The 17,247-nt window shown below is 42.3% G+C and overlaps 1 long non-coding RNA gene across 1 annotated transcript; it reads left to right on the top strand.

Annotated features, from left to right (window-relative positions):
- Positions 1 to 1,744: 1,744 nt before the first annotated feature.
- Positions 1,745 to 6,018, top strand: LOC112958305. The gene is made up of 2 exons (XR_003251407.1): positions 1,745 to 1,856; positions 3,660 to 6,018. It is a non-coding gene; the product is annotated as an uncharacterized LOC112958305 (long non-coding RNA).
- Positions 6,019 to 17,247: the final 11,229 nt, after the last annotated feature.

Here is a 17,247-nt window from a genome sequence, read left to right as displayed (position 1 = left end):
TTTTTTTTTTTTTTTTTTTTTTTTTTTTTTGAGGAAACTTGAGAGGGAAGAAGAAAAATCCAGGTGGTATCATTAATTTTCCTGTGGGAAGTAGTCTTTTTCCTCTTCCTCATCTGTTTCTCCTACACAAAACTATGTAGAAATTGGAATGGAATTGTTTTAGTAGTACAACATGTGTGTTTATATTCAATTTGAGGCAGAAGTGCTAAACTTTGGGCAGTTTTCTCAGTGAAAAGATGCTTCTGCTGCAAATCGCAGTCTTAGACTTTGATATACAGAACTATTTGGGACAACACCATAAACTGAACTAGTGCTCGTATGTATCTAGATACAAATAACGCCACACTTCAGAACACATTTCTCCAAAGAAACGCTAGTGAAGGAATAATTTATAACAGCTAGTAGTAAATAAGGACTGACATTGCCCACAGAAGTGATAGGTCCCCTAGAGACTAATTTCCTTAACTTGGTGGCCCTTATATACAGAAACATGGGAAGAAAACTGAGATGACTTAGATGACCCTCAGCACTGTCATGCTCTTCACTGTACCATTTCTCTCTGTTTCTTTCTCAGCAATTTCATTTCTACTTGAAGTTCCTCTGACCATGGGTAACTTAGTTCTGTAGTTTCATTGGTAAATGGATAAACATATCACTTTATTTAATCCAATGGGATATTCCCTGAGAGAACCCAGAGAGCCTCCAAATTGCTTCAAGTCTAGATCTTTTTGCTCATGTTAAGTAAACTGATTTGTCATTGAAGAAATGCTTAGCTTTGGACTTTGGCTCAAAGTGGTTGCACTGGGAAAAAGCTGATGCCAAATATTTGTCTTCTAAAACCTTATCCTTTTCCCTTGCCTGCATGTGCACTCTCCTACAGCCAAGAATGTAATTCCCTGTTTAGTGAGTAGCTTTGTCCCACAGCCTTTCTTGGGAAAGGAAAGAGCTAATCCTGGACAGAGTTTTCATATTCCTACCCATCCTGTATTTTATTATATTTCTGCTAATGGAAAATGGAGGGTTTCTGGTAATAAGGATATACTTTTCCTGTATCCTGAATCAAGTGTGTTGCTGCTATGAACAGGAAATTAAAGTATATAGTAAAGTATATAGTAAAGAATAGTGGGGATAATACTCCATTCACTCAAGTCAGATGAGAATTAATTCTTCTGCTTTGTACTGCTGTCATCTGCCTCTTTCGCCTTGCAAGGTCATTCTTAGTCCCACACTGACTTAAGAGGAGTGTTAGTACAGGTGTGAACTAAATATGAGAACTTTTTTTAAAAAACTAAAAAAGATTAACCATCCAACCACTTGTATGGTAGCCAGATCATCTCTGCAAGTGAGCCAAGAGCTGGCTGGAGATCTCTTCCATTTGCTTGGGTCGAAAGCAACTGGCTGCTGACCACTGGCTATCAGCTGTAACAGCTTTTGTGGATTTCCTGTAGATCAGGCAATTTGAGGAGGGGAATTGCAGTGCTCTGTAGATGTAAATCCTTGCCAGTGGTGACAAGGATTTGCACAACCTACTGCACAGGAACCCTTTACATGCAGTTTCACATAAAAGGTTCAAAGCTCCAAAGGCTTTGAGCCACATACTGACCATTGGTTTCTGTACAAGTGAAATAGCCTTTAGGTACAAGTGAAATAGCCTTTGCATTGCAGGAAATGCTTAACCATAATGATTGTTGCCCAGTAAGCTGTGGTAAGTTGCCTGCAGGCACTTTGTACCTCTTCAGGGGTTGAAGAGAACGTACTGCAGGGAAGCGATGATGGGCTCGGGACCTCGGCATGGGAACAGCCAACAAGTGTGCCCCAAACGTACACAAACTTCGTGGGAGAAGCATGCAAACAAGGTAATAGCTCCTTGCTTGTGTAGAACCTTGTGTGGCTGTCATATACAAGGGGCTGGGTTAGCAAGTGTGAGACCCCAAATATTACGGTGCAACTGAAGTGCATGGTTTAAAACACTCCCTGCCTCCCCCCTCACTGCCCCTCAGTTTTGGCAGACTTGCTGGGTGAGGGTGGGGGCAGGAAGACTGAGTGTAGCCTAGAAAAGAGATGAGACCGTATTGTGACTAGAAAAAGGCTCACCCTGAATAGCAGAGCTCCACTAACATTGCTGTACAGATTTCCTGTGCCCTTGCATATGCTGTCTTATCCCCTTTACTTCTCCTTTACCATCTATGAAATGAGGTGGTAGTTTATTTCTTTAATTGTCTGTCCTTAAGACCTGGAGTCCCTCAGGACAGGGACTATTACTCAAGATCTGTTTACACTTGCATTTAGCATGAGCAGAGTCTGAGTCCTGGGTAAGGCACGAGAAGTGATGAAAAGGCTAAAGTACCCTTAAGGTACAAGGTGACGCTAGTGACAAGGCAGCACTGTCATTCATGGCTTTAAAAAGCAATCTGCTCCTCTTCAGGAGGAGATGTGTTACTGCACAAGTCAACAAGTTGATCTGGCAAGGAGGGTCTCCGCGTGCAACGTGGGCCCTCCTGAAGGAGAAGCACTGAGAGCAACATCAGCACGGCCCTGTGGTGCTGAGCTTGTAGCAGCTTTGGAAATGCAGCCAGGTTCCTGCCTTAATGGGAACAGCTCCCTCGTGGGTGAGGTCAAAGCTGAGGAAAGTGCAACGTGTTGGAGTGTCCTAAATTGGGAGTGACCCTGAATGCCCAAACAGGCTTTTAAAGCAAACTGGGAAAAGCTGTTATACCTCAATCTGATCAGCTTTACTGTCCTTCCCTATAGCTGCCCTTCTGCCCTTCTCCGCTGTTTTCAAGTGCAGGGCCCAATCTCTCCTAGAGGAATGAAGCATGTGTGCAGGAGCCAGGTAGCCAGGCTTGCATGCACCCTCTGATACTTATTGCATCTCTGCTCTGCAGTGCTGCTCGTCCCATAGTAGCTCCTCAGGAGGAGAACGCTCCTCCACCTTCCCTTTGGCACTTGGGGATTGCCAGCCTGCCCAGGGATTCAGCTCCCATCTTACTTGCCCTGTGCTACTGGCATCCTTCACAGGTACACAGAGACACTGAGGTGCCAGTGCTTCATCCTAGCAGAAAGCTCATAAACGTTGGTGCAGGAGGAATCATCCTTAAGCAGAATTAAAGCTGTTTTGCACAGGGTATGACTTAAAAAAAAATGTTGCCTTGGGAGGTGAAACAACCCCATTATGCTAGGTACTAAAGGGTTACATAGTTTTCATTGGTGATTGTTTTCTCTCCTCCTGCACTGCTTTAACCTACTCAGCTGCTTCTGAATATTTCCCTGTTGATTTGCTCTCTGACATAGTCAGTCAAACCTTACTAGGCTCTGTGTGTGTGTAGACTAACCCAGCTCTGTTGCTGTGTTTCTAGAGCATAATAAAATGTGCAGAGAAATCAAGGTATTTCATAGCTCTTGTCAAAGGTTGGTCACTAGGTTAGTATTAGAAATCCCAGCTTTTCTTCCATACTCATCAGTGAGAACCCTTGAGGTTGACTGCTATGTTAGCCTGGATGTTTGGCCAACTTGCTTCTTGTTTTCAGGCACTGATTTGAATCACCATTTCCTGCTGATTTTATTTACCTTCGAACATGGGCAGAACTGGCAGACTTTGTGGAAAGCTCTTACTATCTTCTCTTGATGCTTTTATCACTGAATTGAGTGTTTTTTCACAGGATGCATGTCAGAAGTGGAGTCGGAAGAGCCCAGGAGCTTTATCACGGCTACTTCATCGTCAAGATATGTGGAAAGCAGAGAGCACTTGGATGCTCTGACTGTCTCTGAAGGGCATGGCGAAGATTATAGCAAAGCATCTGTCAATGCTAACACCACTGAGCTGTCAGGAGGAGCTTCTTGGGATTTATGAAGAGAGCCAAAGAGGAGGAAAAGTGCAGGGGAACAAACAATCCAAGCGAGGCTGTTCAGACCTAGATTTTTTTTTTTTTGCTTGGGCTAATTTCAGAAAGTGCTTCTGTTGTCAGTTGTATGGCTCTGCAGCCTTGAGTCAAACCCTGCAGCCTGGGCTATCTGAGTGTAAGTTAACCCCCTTGTTCCCTTTGTAAGCAGGCTGCCTTGAGAGGGAGAGAACAGCCATTAGTCATCTGTGATGGAAGGTAAAAGAGGCTATTGCTGGGCAAAGCTGGGGCATTCAGGCAAGCCATGGGAAGGGACTTGTCCATGGAAGGGACTTGTGACCCACACTAGCAGCTTTTATTCAGTGACACTTGCCCCTTCCCTTCCTTTCTACCTCCAGAAGCCTTTGGCTGTAGTGAAATGCAAAGGCAGTAAGTATTACCTAAGTCTTGGAAATGGAATAAATGGAATTGGACCCAGTGTTAGGGTCTGGGGAGTATGAGTGTGACTTTTTACATGAGGTGCAGAACACCACAGCTTTCCCCCATGCTCCTTCAGACCCCGCTGAGGTCCAGCCTACTCACTGAAACATGCAACCTGCAGAAGTAAGAGAAGGCTGAAGAAAAATGAAGGCAAGAGCTTGAATGTTGTTCTAAAAATTATTTTTTCTGAGGCCTGTGTCTTCACAGGTGTGCATGCAGACTGTGAACTTGGCCCCAAAGTGCTGGGGTCAAATGCTGTTTGCTTCCTCTTCTGGAGGCTCTGTGTGAAGAGCTGGGGTAGTGGAAAAGTCAAAGAGGAGAAGATGCAGAGCAGTAATATACTTGTACAGCTGCTTGAAATGGCAACTTCAAGGCTAACTTTCTTGACTATTGTGCAAACTGCATACTATGAAAATACTTATGCATCAATAAAGTCAATCCTGTACTGCACTTTGGGATGGAAGGGAGAATAATGCTGCCTACATGTGCACAAATGATAGGTGCTAATTTAGCTGCTCCCCCTAAAGCATTGGAGCTGTCATAGCTCCTTCAACTGCTGTTTCAGTGTCTGCAGAGGTAAAGAACAAAACAGACTGAGGAGTTTTATTATTATGAACACTGAAGAAAGGTTGGTGCCTTTAGACTAAGAATGGCAAGTGAAGATTATTAGTTTTTACAACAGAGAAATGAGTTGGCATAAACTGACACAAAATGTAAATGGGATGGGAAAGCAAGGGTAAAGGAAGAGAAGAAGAATGGTGAAGGCTGAATCTTGAAGATGTTATATTAAGTGTGCTTAATAATATTCAGTTTGGGAAAATGATCCTTTTCCTGGTCTTCCCTTTCATCAAGGTGAGGGTTTCTCTGCATTTTGTTTGTGGAGATGTAATTTATTGTGACTATAGGATGTATTAGTTGCACAGAAGCATTTTTCCTGGGCAGACACTTGAAGGTCTAGAACTTGTTCTCTACCTACTTTCAAAATTAAGCAGTGCCTCTGCAGAGAACAGTTTTCAGATAATAGCTGTTCTGTGTAGACCCTTGTCAGCTTGCATCACACAACTGCTGAGGGCTAATGCTCTGCAGAAGAGCACCCATTTAACTAACCCTCGCTCTTAGATAAGGGTTTATGTGTATGATCATCATTGCTCTTATACTAGAAAAATATCCGTCTGCCAAAACACCGAAACTTGAACAACATTGCCTCTTTATAATGAAATAAGCCAGCAATTTTTCAGGAAAAGTTCTTTAAAGGAAGGTGCTAGGTGTGTGCATATATATACACTTATTATTTTCTTGAAAGAGTATCTAAAATTCAGCGTGTAAGTTCTCTTTGAGGCAGGCTAGAGAAGGGAAAGATGGGGTAAGGAGCTCTTGGAGTACTTCACAACTATCTTCCAAGAATTTATTTTTAAAAGTACACACAAAAATTGTTGAAAGTATCCCCATTACACCTGAGAATAACCATTTAACTATCACAACTATTTATATGAAGGACAGAGGAAAATACTATCAGAAATATAGCCCTAATCTAAACTTTTTCTTGGGGCAGTAGCTCTCTTGAGCTTCTTCCAGAATACACGCAGGGCTATGCTGTAATGGCATTTGTTATGGCTGGCAGTTTTTCAGGTTTGGATATATTCAGCTCTTCTTATCGCTACTCCCATGCCAACAGCTAGAAACAGCCTGACTTTTTTCTTTGTTTTTATTCCTTGGGACCAACAACTGAAGTCAATGGGTGACTGTCTCTAAACCAAGAGACTTTCCCTGAGAAACCCACAATATAGGCTTGGACTTTAATAGCAGCATGAGTTATAACTTTGAGGATGGTGCTAGGATGGCAGAGAAGAAGGCTGGAAAAAATCACAGCCCCCCAAAAACAATTCCAAAGCAGTTTGGAAGGCTTAGCAACTGAAAGCACCTCTCCGTGGAGCTGGGTTTAATGCTAAAATTTCCCTATCAAATCCCTTTACAGTTTAAGGCTAGGACCAAATTTCTTAATAGTCTAGCAGTTCTTCAGGATGGCTATAGCAAATAAAGTTTTAAGAATGTGCAGGTAGCCTTGGTGGCTGTCTAGGCATCTCCACACAGATGTTCTCTGAACATATGTAAAAATGGACCTCTACTCTGGATAAAATTGACAAAAGTGGAGGGGAGAAAGCAAGATCCTGAAGCTTGAAATAATGGCCCAAAAAAAAAAAAACCTGAGGTGTTTTGCAGATGTATGATGAGTAAGGTACAACATAACAGAAAAAGTATATAGTAGGTTTTCAAAATAGTTTGTCTTCTAGTAGTTTACGTGTCTGTTTTTCCAGATGACTCTTAAGATAAACACTCCAAGATTCTTGTTCTTTGGATTGGCTCTTGCACGTGTATCACACTATAATTATCCTGTTCTCTGAAGAAAATCAATCTAAAACTTAATGCTAGAGCTGGATTTCATGTTCTATGTTTAAAAAAAAAAAGGGCGGGGGAGGCCTAGGAAAAAAAAAAGACTGTGAAGACTGTCATGATGCAAGGATGCCATCCTTATAGTTTGGGAAGGAATTATGCAGTCACCAGGATATCTCATTAGATCCATGTGAGAACCTGAGATCATCTGACTCTTGCATTAAAAAAATCTGGAGATTTCTGTTAGATAGTTTTTAACAAACTCATAGGTATTTCAGGGTACTTTAGAAAACTGTACTAGTTTTCAAAGATTCTTAGGAAAATGGAGCAGATGCGGTTGGCATAAATACCTTCTTTTCAACATGACAAATTTGCAGACAAATTTGGTGCCTCAGGGATAAGCTCTCCTCACGAGGCACATCACAAGCCTGAACATAATGTAACCGAGGGGTTAAAAATGGCAGTGCTCAACTGTGTTATTAAAAGTCTTTTGGTACTTTCATCCTTCTCCTTTTTTTTCTTCTCTTGCTGTGCTTAGTTAGGATAAGAGATAACTACCCACTCATGTGGTGATAGCAGAGACTTCTAAACTGTTTGAAAGCTTAACTTTAGAAGTAATGAATCATATACCTGAAATAGATTCAGGCCAATATCTCATTGTGGATTTCTTTTTCTTTTTTAATGAGTATTATGATCTCTTTTCCCTTTGCTCACATTTTGGTGGTTATCCCTAGGAAATAAAAGTGCTAATTGTAGAATATGGCATCACTGAGACTTTGTTCTTTGCTTTGTGCTGCAGGCGCCACTGGAGAATTATAGCCCCATTAATATCCATTATTCAGCTTGATTTCCTGGACTTCTGGATTGAAAGAAGTGTAATTGTCATGGCCAGTTGATGGCATATAAAGAACTCTTATTAAGCAGAGTCAGATATAGGTGAGAGGGAGCTCACCTTAATGCTGGAGTAGGAGAAACAGAAGCTGAATTGTTCCTGTGCAGGCAAAGAGGGACTTCTACATGCCACTTTTCCATGGATTTAGAGGGTCTGCTGATAATACTTGCAGCTACTCTAGCCAACTCGGTGTCTTTTCCTTCCTAGAAATGCTGTTGCAGTGAAGTATGTGCAATTCCTTGTGATCTGGCTTTGCCTTGGCACAACATGGGTCTGTCTGCGTTGCTGTTTCCCAGGTTTGAGCTCGGAACAGGGCAGCTTGCTGTGGAATGCCGCAGTTATGTGCCAACCTGGAGGCACAGGGCCAAGCGAGGAGGCCATGGAAAGGGGAGCTTTTTCTCTGACTCCAAATGAGTGCAGAGACCTATCCACCTGACATAGGAGCTGCTGGGGAAATGAAGGGGTCTAAACCTCTTTTGCATTTGGAGCAAGGAGCAGAGAGTGGGAATCTAAACTATCCAAGAACTCATTGATATAAAGTACTTTAAGGATCTCATATAAGCGAGCCCGAGGTTATGGAAGTGACTTATTCCTCATAGGGAATGTGGAAGTCGTTCAAAAGCCCCCCCTGCCTCCACAGGCTCTATTACTACTATAATTCATCTTCTGCTTCTTCCTCTAGTAGGTGATGTTGCTGTCAGGCACTGCTGATACTTCTGTCTCACACAAAGGAAACTATGCAGTTAATTGAGGTCTAAGTTTTCATGAATAATAATAATAAAAATCCTTCAATTTCTTACATCTTTCACTTTCTTCCCAGACAAGGGTACAGCTGATGACAGAAGCAGTCACTTTCCTCTGTGTGTAGTGCTACCCTGGCACCATTAAGCAAACTAGCACTTTGATATCTCAGATCAAAGAAACTCAGAGCTGTAAAGAAGTGTCCAGGCTCAATCTCCTGTTTTCATGGAAACAAAGAGCTCTGTGCTCCTACCAAACTGAATCATTTTTTAATCTCCTTCCTCTGTCCCCTCTCTTCCTTTCACTCCTTCACTCTTTGTCGTCTAAGTGAGTGTCTGCTTGCCCATCCTTTGGGCAAATGTGTCACGCTTTAGAACAGAATTCTAACATTGAAATTTCTGCCATTAAAATTCATCAGATTTTCACTCCTTCAATGATGGCTGCAGGGAAGAGAGCAACATTCTCAGGTTGAAGTTGAAACATGGCACAAACAAATAGGCTTCTGTTGCAAGGAAAGAGAGTAGGTCTGTTACCTAGGACATGTTATGTAGAAGCAGCCTGGACACAAACAGCTCTTRACTTTTGGTGTTCCTCTCTAGACCTGACCATGGATGTTTCTGAGAGGATACTTCTATCAAGATCTTTTTTTTTTCTTCTTTTTTTTGGGTCTCCTTTTAAAAGAATAAGGAATCCTTTTTATTTTAGTACTTTTCTCATTACGTATGCAGAAATAGAGTTAAGAGTGGTTACTGCTGGGAGTACTGAAGCTGCCCTGGCAGTATGGAGATTGGGATCTTTGGATACTGAAGTGCTGCTTGAAATTCTTCTTGAGTTTTGAGTCATTTGTGGCTGTCTCTCTTTTCCCCAGATCTCACACAGACATTTAGAGAACTGGCTATTAATTTCATGTCACTAAAACGAAAGAGATACACATTCATAGACAATCTAAGAGTAATTTGACCAACAAACTGGGCTTCAGCTCTTCAACCTGTACAGTGAGTGAAGTTGCACAGGTCACTGAAAACTTACCTCTGGAGTAATTCAGAGCTGACTGCAGTACTCTTGGTATCCACTAGTATCTTGGAGCAAAAAATAGCTTGGGTTAAAATGTCTGTCCCTGAAAATATTAAGTGTAGGGTTGTGTGTCACGCTAAGCRATAACTACAGCCACACTCATGGACTCTTCCCTCCGTAGTGCCAGTTTCCGAGGACAGTAAATGCTGTTCACTTTGGGTTTGCCTCTCTCCTTTCTCACGCTGGCACCTCCTGGGATCAGCACAAGCTRGAGGTGTGGGATACAGGATATTTATACACTGAGTGTAACTTGCTCTTCCTGCARCTGGCTGGGATCATTTTAGTGAATTGATTTGGAAAATGGACACCTACTGTAATGGAAACACTTCATAAATATTAGTTAGGACTAATAAAAAGAAAGTTTCAGGAAATGCTTCTCGCCTACAGAATATAACTTCCTGAAAAATCCACAGAGAAGTATTTACAACGTGCTGGCCAGCTTGTACAAGTTTGGGAGATCAAGGTTCAAGCCCCCGCTCAACCCATACTAGTCAAGTTCTTTATTTTTGGTGTAGCACATGTATGCATTTTTTATCATTTCAAAGAGGAGGTTAGAGCAAGTAAAAGCACTGACACTTTAATCCCACAGGAGAGTTATTGTGGAGTCTTTCTGCTGGACACAGCCATCCAGAGCGAGCTTGTTTGCTTGTGTTTGAGCATGCAGCTATGTTCAATTGAAAAAAGACCAACAATGGAGAATTACATCCAGAGAAACATATATTTGTAGTGGCAAACCCACTCCCTGTGCTCAGGCCTGAGACAAATGCAACACGGGGAGCCCAGGATGGCCAAAAGCAGCGTGGCACCCAAATGCCCTGGCCAGTCTGTGATATGAGGATCAAGGCTGYGTGKAGATTKTCTTCTTGATGAAAAAKGAGYTGTGACAGCTGCCCTCTGCCACTTYAGGTRGGYAGAGCTTTCTCACACCRAARCCTTAGAAAGGCTGGTTAGCCAGCAGACAAGGACAATTTCTAAGACATCTTGTTAGTCCTGACCGCTGGAGTCACTGTTTCCCACCATCTGCCTGAGCTGCTGTCCTACTACTTGAACTTTCCCATAGCTTCATTATACCCTCCAGTAGCCCAGGCAAAGGTGACAGTGAAGGGGGAGTGTGGACTTTAGCATGCACCAGGGAATCGACACGCACACAGTCCTGGGAGAGCTTGGGAAAGAAGCTGAGATCTGTCTTATGATCCTGATACCTACCCCACCRGCTGTGCTGAGGTACCACATACTGCTATTGGTCTTCATCTTTCTTGCATGTGGACACCCTCAAATGCCACAGAGGTCTCGAGTGCTACATTAAACTCATTACACAGCCCTGATCAGCAGCTTCAGCCTAAGTTGGAGTCTGCCTCCTGGGAAGGTGAGCGACTGACTTGCCTCTGGACTCCTTTACATAAKTGCAGCAGCAGCAGCAAATCTTTGGAGGTGAAAATTATAGCTCTCCATTAGCATAGGACAGAAAGCACTCACCATCTGGACTGGGATTTTTGAAGGTGGCCCTTCCTTGCCCTGCACTCAGATGGGCAGGATAGTCGGGGAGAAACACTCCTTGCCAAGCATAGAGGACAGCCCTACTGTGACTGTGAGAGCTGTGCATGCTGTGGGGATTGCAGTGTTGGAACCACAGAAACCACTCGAGCCAGGTCCTGCAGGAGCCCAGGTATAACCACATTCAGCTACGCTGGGATTAATGCTTCTAAGACAACTTTGACTGGGAGCAATATGTGATTTGTGGAGGATGGTGGTGGTGCATTTTTTGTGTAACCTAGACCTTAAAGGATGCTAAGGCTAGAAGAAATGGGAAGCCTTTGAGGAGACTTGCATCTTTAAGTTAAAATAGAATATAAGAACTAGGAATGCTTCTGTTGTCTTCAGCGGGCTTTGAACAGGTGCCTCTGAACGCAGACTTGTCTGTGATTTTAATAAGAAATAAGTGTGCATTAGATTCCATCTGGAGGTTAGCAAATATTCCCTATTCTGCTGGTCTTCCCAACCTGTCACAGTTGTGCTATGAACATTTAAAAAAGCAGGTCAAAAGTAGGAGTGGGTTCCCCAGCAGAGCTGTCTTTTTTTTTCCCCCCCCCCCATAAAGATTTGTATGTGCAGCACTAATATAACATGCTTTTCAGTCAGCAGCCATGTCTCTGAGGTAGTGGGGGCTTGAAATTTAGAGATAAAGCTTGTTGCCTTTACCTTTTCCATAAAACACCCAGAAGATCCTTAGCAGAGGGATGTTTTGTTGCAGCATGCAATTTAGATTTTATGTGACCAAATGCAATGCTTGAAAACAGCTGAGATAAATTATTCTTTCCAATCTATGTCATGTGCAGCTTGGGGCAGGGGGTGGGAGGGAAAGGGGAAAAGCTGAAGACAAATGTTAAATAATGGGGAAATGAGATCAAAATAGAGCTGGTGCACACAAGTAGAAAATATTGAGTAAGGAAGCTACAAACATATGGACCTCACCATGTCATGCTCATAATACCCACAAAGAAAATATTGTAATCTTTCTAAKAGCTGCTTGGCTATGTGCACTGATGATGGGAAGTTTCCACCCTCAGGGAGTGACATTCGAGGCAAGCTGGCCTGAGGAAAACGTTTCTCCCCATCCTGCCCTTCTGTGCTTCTTTGGAGGCTCTTCCCTCCCATCTTCTCAGAAACCATCTTCGAAATGTGCTCAGCTTGACCATGCTGTGGTCTCAGACATTGATAATAGGAGAAAGCCAGGCTTCTTTGACTCATTAAAACAGTGCTCTTGGGCATCCAGAGAGCATGGCAAGAGCACATATGCAGTATTAAAGCTCTGGCTCATCTCTTGTGTTCTCTTCTCATGGCATATTTGTGGGTGGAGAGCACAGTGGAATAGGAGGCTGGAAAGGCAAGGGATGGAGACTCTGTGCCTGCTGCTGACATGACTCTGCTTTCCAGCACCGGAGATTTGGCAGCAATAATTTGCTTTCCAGACCAAGGGAAGGGAAAGAAAATCACAGGCTCAGGATGCTTCACAGGAGGACGGGAACTACAGAAGCTGGCACTGGGGATCCTGACCTGATATAAGGGAGAATGTAAAAGCCATCRAGAGCAGATACAGCTCAGGCTAGGGGGGCACCCATCAGCATTGCTCCCCCCAAAAGCAACGTGGCTACCTGGAGCAGGTACAGGTACAATTTAGTGTCAATACTAACTTTATAGCTTTGGTTTCCCTTGTCCTTTACACGGCTGGTGTTCAGCTGCCAAGATAAAGTTGATACCACCTGCTGGTCTCAGGTAACCTCATTTACCACAAAGCAAATTGTTTCTTAAAAGCCATTGCTATAGCACAGATAGATAGCAAAATAGATACAAAGCAATAGATATAAAGCAATCAGATATGACTGATTGCTTTACTGCTGGTGTTACTGGAGTGAGAAAGCAGTGATGTGGAATTTGCTGTGATGGCTCATACATGGTAAATAACAGCTTAGGGAGTGTTTCAGAGAAAATTATCTATGACAAACTCTCTCTTGGCCTTTCTAATATGAGAGACAAGGCTGTACTAACACTTATGATTCCATTTGCCAGAGGTTTCTTTCTGAAATGAGAGCTTTTAAGCACACTTTTGAATAAACACAGAATTCTTGGAGGAGGGAAAAGTGGTGGCTTAATCTGACTCCTATCTAAAGTTTCCTGTGAGGTAGTCATTAAAAGCCAGCCTTGGAAGTGGAGAGTGTCTGGGAAGATATGCTTATAGGGCTGAGCATTATAAGCTATATGATTGAGTTACCAGCCAGAACAATTCCACTGACTCGGCATCTGTCCTTTAAACAGAAGATAGCAGACTGCTTTTCATCTCTGCTATATGTTGCAGTCCATTTAATTCTCAATATGTGGAAATATGAAGGATAGGAGCATTGTGGTGAAACAGCTGGTGTCTGGCCAGAGCAAACTTGACTACAGTCTGCTGCCAAAAATGACTGAAGAACTGCAGCCTGCCCTTATACCATTGCAYAGGACTATCGTTCAGAGACAGTTTAACATATTTAGAGTCACCCAAATGATCTTTTGCCTTACCAAATACTAGTCTCTCTGATGCTTAAAGAAACCCTTCTTTTTTCTCTCCCAGCTCCATGCTCCTTCTGGAATGAAACCCTCAAATACACTAGCACAACTCAGAAAACAGCAGTCAGTCTTTACAAAAATAATACTTTTCCTGAACTAGTGAAGCTGTAAATTGCAGTATTTTGTCAGGCTGCTGTTGCTGATGACTGACTTGTCATGTTATAACTAGCACTTTAAAAAACTGCTCTGCCATCATGACAGCAAATGCTGTGTGAGTCTTGGCTCAAAGATGCAACTTCTTGAGCACGTGCCCTCAGCTGTATAAATGGAACTGCTTAGTGTTTGTAATTTAGTGCAGTATCACAGACCACTGAGATTTTCTATTGTGCAAATGCACGCTGCATTTTTTTTTAAAGATTTTTTTTGGGTGGTAAAAAGTCCACTCATTGAAACCTGCAAAAATCTGTGATGTACCTGCTGTTTAGGTTGTCCCTGAAGAACTGCTGCCCTTTCCGTTTGGACTGCCTGGTTGATGCAGGATTGTCAGGTACTTGGAGAAGACAGAGCCCCCAGCCCAACGTGAGGGGCACCACTTTCCCATAGAGGGATTCTTCTTCCACACAAGCCAGAAGTCTGGCTCTCATTTAATAAATATATACAYGAAGGAAAAGAAAGAGCATGACTAAGAACGACTTGGGCTTTTTTGAAAGAAGAGACACTGAGATACTGAAGAGGGAGGAAGAGGAAGCAGATAGCGAGTGCCATAATAAGAGAACACCAAGTCATTYCTACAAGAATAGACTTTAACAAGGTCCATTTATAATGCTTGGCCTTACTAGCCGTGCTTGAACTCTGTATGAATGTTTCTTGCAGCAAAAGAAGTGGCATTATGAGATTCCGGAATGAGATTCTTGTTAAAATTTATGCTGTTGCCAGAAATACAGCATGTCCTGGTGCTTCTAGAAGTGTCTAAGCATTAGTAATATCTGTCTAAAGCTGAATCTCCTGTCAGAGAGACATGTTCTGATCTCTTGCAATGGACATGTTATTCAGTTTCACTTATTCTGCCTGGTGGATTTTTTCTCTTTGCCTGAAGTAGTTCAGCATGAACCTACAAATCGTTGGATGTAGAAGCAGACTTTTTTTTTTTTAATTTGACAACTGCAGATTTAAGATCTAAGTGATATGAATTTCTTTTAAAGAAAAACTAGCAAAGAAAGTTTTGCCTACTTTCCTTTTGTCCCAGAACAGCACCAGCCAAAGAAAGCAGGCCAGTGTGGTAGTAAAACAACTTTTCAACAGTTATCTGCAGTTGGAGTTTAATGAAATGAGAGGTATAGCACTGACAGACTTCGAAGAAGTGCCTGAACAAATAACTATTCCTGTGTGAGAAGGTCACATGGAAAAAATGGTAAGCTGTGGAAAAAGACCCAATATCTCTCTTATGTACTCGCTTAATGATTTGGCTGATTTCTTCCTTTTAATGTTGTAAGTMGCCAGCCACATTTGTATATAGACTGAAAACCTTCAAAAAGAAATCTGTATGATCTGACTGAATTAAAACATGCAGACTCAAAAGTAGATCTGTATGTCCTTGAAGCAAAGTAAATGAGAGACTGCTTTTCCCTCCTTACTGTCTGGAAACTGTGTTCTAGCATCCAGGCTTCCCCTGCAAGAGCCAATTCTCTGTGTGTATTTTCTTTAGAATAGAATATATGCACCCACACACAAATAAGGAACAGTTGCTATTTTTCTTCTCAAGATGCATACAGGATTTATTCTGTGCTTGTTGCACTCTGATCTCTCTTGGTTTACTGGCATTTTTTTATAATTGCTTCTTTTCTGATAAAAGTGCGTAAGTACAAATTGAATTGGACATGTAAGAGCCAACCATTTTTAATTGACTTTAGATCAAATCTAGCTGGGGCTCACCTCTTTGAGTGTTGCTGGTTTGCAGGAAGTTTTGGGAGAGAAATGATGCATGTTTTATTTATGCACTTTTTTYCCCTCTGGTTAAATTGCTTCATGATTCTTTTCTTTTTTTTACTACCTAATAGTTTCTCTGACAACTTTTTAAACCGCTTAACTCTACACCAAGAGAGTATTTCTATTAGATGAGGGATGGTAAACAATTTCTGTGGTCTGGGAGGTACTCTCCTTCCCTTACAGAGCAATCCATTTTGGAATTAGCTGGAGCGGCTCAAGACCTTAATGTTACTTAGCTCCTGTTCCTGAATGGACATGTCAAATGCCATTCGTCTTTAAAAAGGAGCAAGACCAAAAAGTGCCCCCAGAAAAGCTTTCCTTGCCCTGCTAACCTTCTTTTGGAGACTCTTTCCACACTCACTACAACGATGCCTCTATGTGCTCTGCTTTTCTAAACCCTAGTGCTAATTGTGAGCACTTGCTCATAATGCTAATTATGAGCCCTTGCTGCCACTAGCACATACTGCAATTCACGTGTGTCAAGGGTAGCATAAATCATTTTTTGTATGATTTTGAGAGAGCAGTGGTTCTCTTTTGGCTTAGTAAATACCAATTTCTACCCATGCTCCCGAAAAACAAAAAGTGATTATCTGCAGGGAAGTATTTGGGCTTGAATAATGTAGATAGGAAATAGCTTCTCTTATAGTCAAAATGCTTTTTAAAACTTACATCACTTAGAGACAAGACTGCTGCCTGACGTGCACTGTATTAAGCTATGTCCATACTTGTTGTCCTTTTTCTTTATGGTTCCAAAGCTCCTTTCTCTTCCKTTCCAGGTCCTTTCTTTTCCTTGGCCACTGTCTGCTAGAAATGCTCTCATCTCCTTTAAGGCACCAGGAGGGTCCAGCCCGAGGTAATTTAGATGAGATGTGACTTCTCTCTCTGACCAATGGCATCAAGCTGAACTAGATGCGAATGCTGTGAATTTCTTTCCAGAATCAGGTGTGTTATCACAGTCTGTCTGCTTGCTGCAGCAAATCCTATCTACAGGCTCCTGGCAAGTGCCACACTGCGTCCTGCTGTTTCAAGAGAAATGCTTCCAACATGCAACCAAAACCATATTTAACTTCCATTTGTGTAGGTGATCTGGTACTTAGAAAGAAATTAGAGGTAGGCTTAGTAATCCAAGGGAAGAGGCCTGAGGATATGTTACAGGCTGAGAAGAGGGTGTGAATCCTGTGTGACTCAGGAGCACCCCAATGTATCCACACTTGGACTTGCCAACAAAAAAGAAGGTGACCAAAGAGGGGACGTGGACATTTCTGTTGAGTATAGAAACATTTTCATCCTGTCAATAGATTAAATTGGATCCTAGAGACTTGGAATTGGTCTCCAATGAAGACGGTCTATAAGAGGTTTCTGAAAAACCCCTAACTGCTGCTATTTYCTTCCCTTCTTGCACCGACCATGGACAGGAATTCTAGTTAATGACAGACAACTTCAACGAACACCTACATTTGGTTTCTGATATCCTACATGATAAAAAGCTGACCTAAATGCTAAACTCAGCACTCAGTTCCAGTCCGTAGTGGGCTATGCTCATGCTTTCCTGTCTCCTGAAGGACATACACTCCATCCTATGCAAAGGTACTGCCCTGAGACACAGCCTGAATTTGGTGCCCAACACTTTCCTTTGCGATCTACTATTTACTGTTTACTCTTTGTCCTGCACATATTAAAAAAGGAGTTTGCTGCCTTGCAAACACAGCACTTTATAGGATCCTCGCTAACRAAACCAGTCGTGTAGGATCAGTTCTTGCTGTCTCACCGGGAAGTGAACATGCTTAAACAAGGGTGAAT

The sequence above is a fragment of the Nothoprocta perdicaria genome, unplaced genomic scaffold (assembly GCF_003342845.1).
Source record: "Nothoprocta perdicaria isolate Ctin4 unplaced genomic scaffold, notPer1 scaffold_84, whole genome shotgun sequence".
Taxonomy (NCBI): Eukaryota; Metazoa; Chordata; class Aves; order Tinamiformes; family Tinamidae; genus Nothoprocta; species Nothoprocta perdicaria.
Note: the sequence above shows the minus strand (reverse complement) of the source record. Positions and strands in the feature narration are given on the sequence as shown.